Source organism: Sapajus apella, unplaced genomic scaffold (assembly GCF_009761245.1).
Source record: "Sapajus apella isolate SASKATOON/1434 unplaced genomic scaffold, GSC_monkey_1.0 scaffold152, whole genome shotgun sequence".
Lineage (NCBI taxonomy): Eukaryota > Metazoa > Chordata > Mammalia > Primates > Cebidae > Sapajus > Sapajus apella.
Window position 1 is genome coordinate 2,516,677 of NW_022437092.1, and position 8,194 is coordinate 2,524,870.

Here is an 8,194-nt window from a genome sequence, read left to right on the forward strand (position 1 = left end):
GAGTGCCTGCAGACAGGATGCTTGGGTGCTGGTGGGCTTGAGCTGAGCACTAGCTGAGCACTTGGGTGCTAGTGGGGCTTTTGCAGTTGACCCCATTTGCTTCTCTCAACTCCAGCTAAGCCCATTCTTTAATTTTTCTTTCAACTCATTACGGCTTCACAAGAAATGATGCTGGAGACCTTCCAGATGGCCTCCAGGGATGTTCTCCATCTGTCCTCCCCTTGTTCTGTGTCCAGGTTCATGGACAAAAACCAACAGGAAGCCTTGTCCTCTGCCTTCTAGTTGGCTTCAAGCAATGGGAAGCCCTTACAGGAGGCAAGAGGGATCAAAGGGGGTGAGGCCAGAGTATTTATTTCCTGGAGTCCCTCCCTGTATCTCCCTATAGATTGGCCCTAGACTGCAGAGCACAAGCCCCTGGCTGGCAGCCCTCTCTAGGTTCCAGTAGTAACAGCTCCCTCCCTTCTTGGGTCTGCCCAAGAGTGGTAATATCTCCCAGATGCTGCCTGCTCCAGGTGACTGCATGGATCCCGCAATCCTGTGTGGTTTCTTTACCCCCTACCACACCTGACCCGACTTCCCTCAAACTACCCAGTCTCCTCTCCATCCTCCTCCAGGGGTTAGAGAGAACGCACCCCTCTGACTTGATCTGCACACCCGGAGGTGGATTTTTATGGATATCAATGGGCTGCCTGCTTTGGAGAATCTGGTGGGGTTGGCTTTGTGAAAGGAAAATACATTTGGGGACCCCCAAATCACTAAGCCAAAGGGAAAGTCAAGCTGGGAGCTGCTTTAGGGCAAACCCACCTGCCATTGTATTCCTTAAAAAGTTTGAGTGTGCCATCCTGAGTTTCCTTCTGCTCAGACTTCCCTCTTGATAGGTATTTAGAAAAGGAAGAAGAAAAACAAACAGGTAGGCAGTAGAGTATAATCACAATGAGATAATATTCAGCCATGTGTACCATGTACAGCATAATGTTTTGAAGTATATATATTATATATATATTTAGTATCTATATGTCATGTAGAGTCATTTCACTATATAGTTTTGAAATCTATATGTTATATATATTTAGTATATATATTCCATTGTAGAGAGAGTAATATATATACACTATAAATATATTATATATATAATATATATATTTTGTATATATATATATATTATATATATTTAGTGTATATATATTACTCTCTATATAGTGGAATGTATATACTAAATATATATAATATATATAGAGAAATATATATATTAGTGAATATATATATAAAAATATATATAAATATACATATACTAAAAATATAATATATTTAGTATATATATAATATATTTAGTATATATATATTACTCTATATATAGTGGAATATATATATTTAGTATCTATATATTATATAGATTTAGTCGTTCCACTATACATATATATATAATGGAATATACATATACTAAATCTATATAATATATAGATACTAAATCTATATATTCCTATATATATATATGGTGGAATGACTATATCTATATAATATATAGATACTAAATATGTATAATATATATACTTCAAAACATTATGCTGTACATGATACACAAATACAATATGTGTCAATTTTTAAATTTTTAATTAAAACATACATTAAAAGTCCACATTCCCCATGTTGGCATCAATAGTTGCTTAAGTGTCAACAAAAATACAATTGACATTTTTAAAAGTATAGTAGTAGAAATATCCTCAGCTGATCTCATAGAAGAAGGGAAACCTGATAGAGCAGTGGTAGATCCAGGAGCTGGGGTACCCCAGAAAGGAATATTACACAGCAATATCATGGATGAAGAAGAGAGAGAGAAGGAAAAGGGGGCATTTATTTTAAAGATCTTAAAGATTTTATTTTACTATTGAGGTAATTCATGTTCATTACAGAAAATCTGAAAAAAGCAGAAAGAATAGAAGGACACACAGTAGAAAAAATTCAAGCAATTTCTATTCACAATCAACATTAAATTGTTGGTGGACTGCTTTCCAGGTGGAGATGTCTGTCTCAGTTCAAAATTAGAATCATGCCTACCTGCTACATGAATAAACCTTGAGGACAGTAGGCTAAGTGAAAGGAGCCAGATGTAAAAGGACAACTATTGTGTGATTCAACTTATACGAGAGACTTAGAATAGCCAAAGTAAAGACAAGGTAAAGACAAAGTAAAGTCCCTGGTTACCAGGGACTGTGGAGGTGCAAGGAGAATGGGGAGTTATTGTTTGATGGATACTGAGTTTCAGCTGTGGAAGACGGATGAAGGTGATGGTTGCACAACGTGATTGTACTTAATGTCACTGAACTGTACACTTAGAAATAGTTAAAATTGTAAATGTTATGCCTTGTATATTTTACTACAATAAAAAAAATTAGAATTCTGCCAATTTGTCAGTTTGTTCTCCTTCTTCCCCTTCCTCTCCTCCTTCTCCTCTTCTTCTCCTCTCCTTCTTCCTTCTTTTTTTCTTTCTTCTTCCTCCTCCTCCCCCTCTTCCTCCTCTTCTCCTTCTTCTCTCTTCTCTCTTCTCTCTTCCTCTTCCTCTTCCTCCCTTCCTTCTCCTTCTCCTTCTCCTCTTCCTCCTCCTCCTCCTCCTCCTCCTCCTTCTTCTTCTTCTTTCTCCTTCTTCCTCCTCCTCCTCCTCCCCCTCCTCCTCCTCCTTTTCTTTCTTTCTTTCTTTCTTTCTTTCTTTCTTTCTTTCTTTCTTTCTTTCTTTCTTTCTTTTCTTTCTTTCTTTCTTCTTCCTCTTCTTCTCATTGTACCTTAAGCCATTACTTCTATCTGGCATTATCTTGGTGGTTTGTTTTAGTTTTTTCATTTTTCCCACTGAGTAACAAGCTCCAGGAAAGAAGAGAAACTTCATCTTACTGCTCCCCTCTCCTGGCTCTTAGCTTGGTGCCTGACACAGAGCAGATGCTCAGTAAATGTTTGTCAAGTGACTCAATCAATCAAGCAAGCCATTAGGAAAGAGAGATTTTCTGGTGGGACCCCAAGTCTACTCTCCACCCTTCTCCAGGAGGTAGAAAGGATGCACTCCTCCAACTTGCTCTGTGCCCCAGGAGGTGGAATTTTGTGGATATCAATGGGTTACCTGCTATGGAGAATGTGTTGGGGTGTGAAAATAAAATAAATCTTGAGACCCTGAAATCATTAAGGGAAAACTCAAGCTGGGAACTACATAGGGCAAACATGCCTCCAATTCTATTCCTAAACAAGATAGCTACTAAGATAGAAGAGCTACATACTTTCCTCACAAGGAATTTCCTTGCAGTCAAAGGACAGACAGAACTTAAAGTCATCCCTCTGCTCACTGAGATAAATGCATAGATATGCACAGATGTGCATTTATGCATATTATATGATTATCTCCTTTGGAAAAGCTAATCAGAAACTCAAAAGAATGCAACCATTTGTCTCTCACCTACCTATGACCTGGAAGCCTCCTTCTCTCTTTGAGTTGTCCTGCCTTTCTAGACAGAACCAATGTATTTTTACATATATTTACTGATGTCTCATGTCTCTCTAAAATGTGTAAGACCAAGCTGTGCCCAGACCACCTTGATCAGACGTCATCAGGACTTCCTGAGACAATGTCACAGGCACTCATTTTTAACTTTCACAAAATAAACATCCTAAATTGACTGAGACCTGTCTCAGATATTTGGGGTTCATAGCTTAAAGGAATCCCCAGAAAATGGCAGCACTGGGGCAGATGAAGGTGGGAAACCAGCAAATTAGAAGATGAGCTTCAGACAGCCAAGAGAGCAAGTGGCTGCTTCTCTCTTGCTCTGCTATTTGAGATGCTTCCCCTGTGTACCTACCTGTGATAGGCAATGCCACATAGAGACAGGCCAAGAATAGGCAGAGAACCCTCACCTAAAGGACCAGAAGCCATTATATTAGTTGCTGCTACAACAAATCACTGCAAACTGTCAAGCTGAAAGCAGCAGGAATTTATTCTCACACAGTCTTGGAAGGCAGAAGTCTGAAATCAAGGTGACTGCAGGGCTGTACTCCTTCCAAAGGTTCTAGGGGAGAATCTTTCCGTGCTTCATTCTAGCTTTTCGTGGTTGCCAAGAACTCTGGGCATTTCTTGGCTTGTATATCCTCCACTCCAATCTTCATGTCTGTTATTTTTTTAATTGGCAAGTAAAAACTGTATATATTTATGATGAACAATATGATGCTTACATGTGTGTCTGTGTGTGTCTATGCATTATGGACTGACTAAATCAAGCTACTTAACATATGCATGTAAACTTAAAATAGAATTCTAAGCCTTACCAACCATGTGAATGGACCCCTCTTGGCCAAGGGCATTCCAAAGTTAACCTGAAAAACTAGTTCAGGCCATTCTGGGAAGGTGGAATCAGATGGACCTCGCTATGCCCTCCTCCCTTTGGAATTCAGGCATAGCTGGCCAGCATTAACATTAAAACAGAGATCTTGGCCAAGTGTGGTGGCTCACACCTGTAATCCCAACACTTTGGGGGGCCAAGGCAGGCAGATCACTCGAGTTCAAGAGTTTGAGACCAGCCTGGAATAGTGAAACCCTGTCTCTGCTAAAAATACAAAAGTTAGCTGGCCGTGGTAGTGCATGCCTGTAGTCTCAGCTATTTGGGTGGCTGAGGCAGAAGAATCACTTGAACCCAGAAGGCGGAGGCAGTGAGCCAAGATCACACCACTGCACTCCAGCCTGGAACACAGTGAGACTTTGTCTCAAAAAAACAAAAACAGAGATCTTAAGACCTTTTGTAGCAGTAAGACACCAAATTCCAGCCTCACTGCAATATAGCAGCACATGACAGACAGCAGGTCCTGAAAGAAATTGAGGTATTTTACTTCAAAATATATTTCTTTGACATATTTTGAAATGGTTCTGTAAAGCTGTCTCTTGTGAGGAAAACCTATACTCTTTAGAGCCTCCCTTTTCCTTTCTAGGTCTTCTCCCTGATCCAGGAGAGAAATAACTGAGTCTGGAACCTTTTTAAGTCTGATAAGAAACATTTATAATCTACTCTCTCTGAAGCCTGTTACCTGGTGTCTTCATCTGCAAAATAAGAACCTTGGTCTCCACAACTCCTTATTTTAACCCAGACACTCTTTTCTATGGATTCCAGGTCTTTATATAAACGCTTTCAACCAATTGCCAACTGGAAAATCTTTGAATCCACCTATGACCTGGAAGCTCTCCCTGCCCCCAACTCCTCCCCACCTCAAATTGTCCCACCTTTCTGGGTCAAACCAATGTACACCTAACATGCATTGATTGATGTCTCACGTCTGCCCAAAAACCTTCGGCATATGTTGTCAGGACCACGACTGTGTCACAGGTATGTCAGTGACCTTGGCAAAATAAACTTCTAAGCTGATTGAGACTCATCTGAGATACTTTCTGGTTTATATGCATTATCTCACATACTTATCATTTTTTGTGAGGAGAACACTGAAAATCTCTTTTAGCAATTTTCAAGTACAGATGGTCTTTAATTTACAATGGTTCAGCTTGTGATTTTTTGACTCTACAATGGTGCAAAGTAGAAACCATCATTTGAATAGCCACACAATCATTCTTGTTTTCACCTTCAATACAGTATTCAATAAATTACATGAGATGGTCAACATTTTATTATAAAATAGGCTTTGTGTTAGATGATTTTACCCAACCGTAGGTTAATGTAAGTGTTTTGAGCATGTTTAAGGTGGATTAGGATAAGCTATGATGGTCAGTAGGTTATACATATTAAATGCATTTTGATTTGTGATATTTTCAAATTATGATGGGTTTATTAGGATGTAACCTTATCAAAAGTTGAGGCATATCTCTATGCAATATATTGTTATTAACTGTAGTACCCATGATGTATAACAGATCTATTGAACTTATTCCTCCCTTCTAAATAAAATTTCGTGTCTTCTGACCAACATCTCCCCAATTGCCCCCAATCCTACCCGCTGGCAACCACCATTTTATTCTGTTTCTATGAGTTTGCCTTTTTCACCTTCCACATATTAAGTGAGAAGATGCAGTATTTGTCTTTGTGCCTGGCTTATTTCATTTAGCCTAATGTCCTCCAGCTTCATCCACGTTGTTGCAAATGACAGGATTTCCTTCTTTCTAATGGCTAAATAGTATTCTTTTGTGTATATGTGCCCCATTTTCTTTACCCATCCTGGTGGACTCAGGTTCATTCCATGTCTGGGCAACTGTGAACAGTGCTGCAATAGACATGGGGAGTTGATATATCTCCTTGACTTACTGATGTCATTTCCTTTGTTGATCACCATGTCTTCACGGGGCATTCTCCCCATGCCTCCCTGTCCTCTTATAGCCATGGCCATCTTGTTACAAGGACACCAGTCAAGTTGGATGAGGATCCACCCTACTCCAGTACCACGTTACCTTAATTACACCTGCAATGAGCCTCTTTCCAAATAAGATCACATTCACATGTTCCATGGGTGAGGACTCCAAAGTATCTTTTTTTGAGAGGCCCAATTCAACCCATAACAGTAGATAAGGCCTTCATCAGTCCTGCTTCCCATCTAATTTGGGTTATGCCACAGACAGAAAAGATGCTTGTGGTTTAAACAGCTAGAACAGGAACGTTCATAGCAGAAGCAGAAGAAAGTCCTTGGTTGGTCCACACAGATGGAGTATATCTCAGCATGGCAGAGCAGCCATCATTATGTTGTTCAACAAACAAATATTAAGGGTCTGCTTTGTTCCAGGAACTGGGCTGAGAATTGTAGATTGACAGATGGGACACCCATCAAGGAGCTGACATTCCAGAGAGGGAAGCAAAAGAATCACAAACTGACAAGAGCTATGAGGGGAGGAGGGATGGAGCATACCCCGGTGGTGTGAGGCCTCAAACCAAGTGGTCAGAGAAGAGTTATTTAAGAGATCATATTTGAACAGAGACCCGAAGCAAGACAGGGAGTAAGCCCTATTAAAACGCAGAATAATAACACTTCAGGGAAGAAAGAACATTTCAGACAGGGGAAAAACAAATGCAAAGACTGTGAGGTTAAACACGGATGGTGAGTACAATCATGATTGATTCTTTATGATCCCAGGACAGAGAGGTGTGAGATGGAAGGAAAGGTGGGATGGGGCCAGGTGGTAAGAAATTGGGGTTCTGTAGATTATGGTAAGGAACTTGGATGCTATTCTAAACTGGAGGTTCACTTCATTGAACCTACCCTTTGGTTGTAAAGCCACAATCTTCCTACATTTTTTTTTATTGAGACAGGGTCTCACTCTGTCACCCAGGCTGGAGTGCAGTGGCACAATCAGGGCTCATTGCAGCCCCCACCTCCGTCGGCTCAGGTGATTCTCCTACGTCAGCCTCCAGAGTGGCTGGAACCACAGGCTCACACCATAATTCCCTGCTTATATTTTTTATTTTTTGCAGAGTCAGGGTTTGCCATGTTGCCCAGCCTGGTCTCAAACTCCCGGGATTAAGCAATTCACCTGCCTCAGTCTCCCAAATTGCTTGGATTACAGGTGTGAGCCACCACACCTGGCCCTAACCTATTAATACCCAAATTCACTAATGTGAATAAGCTTTTCCAAAGAAAAAGTGAGGGGAACAAGAAGTGAATGGAGAATGAAAACCTGATGTACGAACTAGATATGGCTGTGTAACAAATTATCCCACAAGTTGGCAGCTTAAAATGGTATATGCTAATTATATGGATTCTTGTGTGTCCAGAATCTGGGCATGGCTTAGCTGGGTTCTCTGGCTCAGGGTCTCTCACCAAGCTACTATTTCACCTCCACACTGGACTGGGCATTTGATTCAGCAATCCCACTACTGGGTATGTATCCAAGGAAAAGAAATCATTATATCCAAAAAACACCTGCACCTGTATGTTTATTGCAGCACTATTCACAATAGCAAAGACATGGAATCAACCTAAGGACCAAACAATGGAAGACTGAACAAAGAAATTGTGGTATATATTAATACATGCAATGGAATACTATTCGGCCATAAAAAAGAACAAAATCAGGTCTTTTGCAGCAACATGGATGGGATTGGAGGCCCTTATCCTTAGTGAAATAACACACACACCAAGTCAAATACCACGTTTTCATTTATAAATGAGAGCTTAATAACGAGTACACGTGGATATAGAGTGTGGAATGATAGACACTGGAGACCCGGAAGAG

General features: G+C 40.3%; 1 long non-coding RNA gene across 1 annotated transcript in view; it reads left to right on the forward strand.

Annotated features, from left to right (window-relative positions):
- The window catches only part of LOC116541508, a 15,100-nt gene extending 6,906 nt beyond the window's left edge, over positions 1-8,194 (forward strand). Inside the window, exon 3 of the long non-coding RNA XR_004264840.1 lies at positions 8,101-8,194. This is a non-coding gene — a long non-coding RNA (uncharacterized LOC116541508). The remainder of the gene's footprint in view (positions 1-8,100) is intronic.